Below are 2,956 nucleotides of genomic sequence, written 5' to 3'. Positions count from 1 at the left end.
CTGTATGTTTGAGACTCTTATTGTGAAGGATCTATTATTTGTGCAGTAGGGCAGCAGTGATATATTTATGCCTTTATTTTGTAGTTTACTCAGATCAAGATGACCCAGAATCGTTGGCTGCAAACATAATGAAACCAGAACAGGTCCAGTCCAGTTCAGGACCCAGCAGGGTCAACTTCATCAGGATCAAACATAACAGCTTGTTTTATAAAATAAAACAAGTAAAAACAAATTAAAATAATAATAAATAATAATCTGGACCTTCAGGGGTTCCATACCTCTGGATCTCCATTAACTTTTTATTTTATTTTATTTTATTTTATTTTATTTTATTTTATTTTATTTTATTTTATTTTATTTTTATTTTTTTACAGCTTCTGTTTTGTTCAGGACTGTAACAAAAACCCTGAAGACCGGCTCCCTCTCTGTGAAGGATTACTGCTGTCATGGAGTCCGGTTCTGACCCAGAAACCAAACCCGCTGAGTGAGTGGGGTGTGGCTGTTCTGGGATCAGGGACAGATCTGAACACGAAGTCAGAACCAGGAGGCAGCAGTTCCACCTTCAGCTGCTTTCAGACAGGAAGAGGATCTGAAAGACTTGTTTCTGCCGAACCTGGTCCTGGCCCAGGTCCTGGCCCAGGTCCTGGCCCAGGTCCTGGTCTGTGTCTGAGTAGGTAAGAAGCAGAGTTCTGTTCGTGATTCAGCTGCTGACATGTTTGAACTTTTCTGAGATAAAAAACACTTTAAATCAGATCATTTACAGGATTCTGCAGAAAAAAAACAAGAAGTTTTACAGAATCTCAGCTAAAACCTGCTGGTAGTAGCCGAGGGTCCTCCTTGGGTCTGACTCTCAGCTAAAACCTGCCGGTAGTAGCCGAGGGCCCTCCTCAGGTCTGACTCTCAGCTAAAACCTGCAGGTAGTAGCCGTTGTCCTTCGGCTCGGTGATAATCAGAGGGTTTTCTGTCTCTGCTGGTCCTGACGGGGGTCGAGGAGCTCTCAGCGGACACTTTGGACCTGGTTCAGGGACAGTTCCATCTCGGAGCATCTCTGATGAACTGGAGTGCGGAGGTCATGGTTGATGGTTCCACGCCAGATGTGACTTACAGTAAAGGYAGCAGGAAGTGGAGCGTGCTCACAGGAAGTTCAGACTTCCTGTTACTTCTGCCACACGTCTGCGGTGACAACATCTTACCTGCAGCAGCTGCAGAGCGTGGGAGCCACACAGGGCTTCTGTTAGGAGGATTCAGCACTGACAGATAAGATTAACAAAAAATAAAAGGTTTTATTTGTTGTTTTTATCACTGATTAAAAAAACAACCAAATAACTTTAGTTTGTTGATACTTTATTTATAAAATGTTTGAATATTTTAAATTTACAATAAGTAATCATCACAAACACCATGTTTACCAGCACCAAATTAATTATGGAGTTCCACATGGTTCTGTGTTCGGCCCACTAAGTTTTTCTTTTAGGTGATATTATATAAACAGGAAGTACTTTATTTTAGAGGTTAATTCAGATTAGACAGAAGATGAACAGCTCAGGAACATCCTCTGGACATCAGTTCTGGGTGAAACGGTTACTTCACCTGGTTTAAAATGAATCTTGTGTTAGAAGAACCGACCCGTTAGTTTAYTTGAAGGTGCAGATTATTTTAGGTTTTCATCACAGGCTTTAATTGACTCAATAAATCCTATGAACCTGATATGTTATTTAAGTTAAACAGAACATGGGTCCATATTTTCTTGGCTGTCAGACTTCAGGTTTCTGTTCTGAGACTCTGTAACAGAACCAGCTCTGTTCTGTTTGCTGTTGTTCCTTTTATTTGCTTTTCTTTCTGATTGGATCTTTTCATGTTGGCTTAAATCCAGTAAATTAGATGTTTTAAAGTGAAAACAGGATTATTTGGCTGCAGATGAGTGACTCTGAACAGCAGGATTAAACTCAGAGCTTTTTTATGCTGAATGGAGGAGAAGGAATGGATATCTAACAGTCTGCAGATTAAATTTAAGATTATCACTAATTTAATTTATGTAATGTGGATCTAAGCATTGAAGTCATAAAAGTAACTTTATTTCATTTAGTTTAATTGCAGTTTTAAACATATTTAGTGTTTTTCTTCACTTGTTTTCTCTTTATCATCTCTCCTGTAGCTCAGATCACAATTATTGGCAAACAAATTAGGTGATGATGTCATCTAGTGACTTAAGTTTGACTGTTTGGTTAAAGCAGATGTTTATTCTCTCTTTGTTTTATGCACTTTATTTTTTCATGTTTTTATATCTATAAATTTTTTCTATTTATTTATAGACTGTGCTGTGAAGTTCACACAGTGTTTAGGGAGTTCACTTTAACATGTTTAATGTAATGTTTAATTAAACAAGAACAATTAGAAATGGTGAAAACGTGAAGCCACAAAATTGTTTGCTTTATTGTAATCTGTGCTTTAAATTAATCTTACATTGTTTATCATAAAACAGATTGATTTATTGCTTCTGTTTGTTGAAAAATACTTGAGAAGACATTAAAAAATAACCACATATTAAATAGCAATTTATAGATAAAAATTACAATTAGATTATTTTCCAGAACCGTTCAGACCTACTTTAAAGCTGTGGTTTTCAGTTGTTTGTTGGACCACAGACAGCAGGTTCTGACAGCTTRATCTAATCTTGTAGTTTTATTGCATAAATCCATCTAAAGTCAGATTATTTGAACTGACACCCCTCCAGCTTTGAGCTGCTGTCTGCTGGAATGAACTGAAAACTCTTCAATCAGGTGAACTAAAGTTTAAATCATTTGATCTTTTTATTTTATAATAAAATCATGTAGAAATAATAAATATGATCAAATCAAAGCCTCCATCATGTCTAAATTATCATTATTTGACATAATCTTTAAAGAGTAACTTACCCCAAAATTAACTTTTTTTAGCTGATAAACTGTCTAGAATG

General features: G+C 36.6%; 1 long non-coding RNA gene across 1 annotated transcript in view; it reads left to right on the top strand.

Annotated features, from left to right (window-relative positions):
• Window positions 1-1,255, top strand: part of LOC106532884 (uncharacterized) — a 3,704-nt gene extending 2,449 nt beyond the window's left edge. Inside the window, exons 3-4 of the long non-coding RNA XR_001312164.1 lie at window positions 375-674; window positions 992-1,255. This is a non-coding gene — a long non-coding RNA (uncharacterized LOC106532884). The remainder of the gene's footprint in view (window positions 1-374; window positions 675-991) is intronic.
• Window positions 1,256-2,956: the final 1,701 nt, after the last annotated feature.

This window comes from Austrofundulus limnaeus, unplaced genomic scaffold (assembly GCF_001266775.1).
Source record: "Austrofundulus limnaeus strain Quisiro unplaced genomic scaffold, Austrofundulus_limnaeus-1.0 Scaffold846, whole genome shotgun sequence".
NCBI lineage: Eukaryota > Metazoa > Chordata > Actinopteri > Cyprinodontiformes > Rivulidae > Austrofundulus > Austrofundulus limnaeus.
Note: the sequence above shows the minus strand (reverse complement) of the source record. Positions and strands in the feature narration are given on the sequence as shown.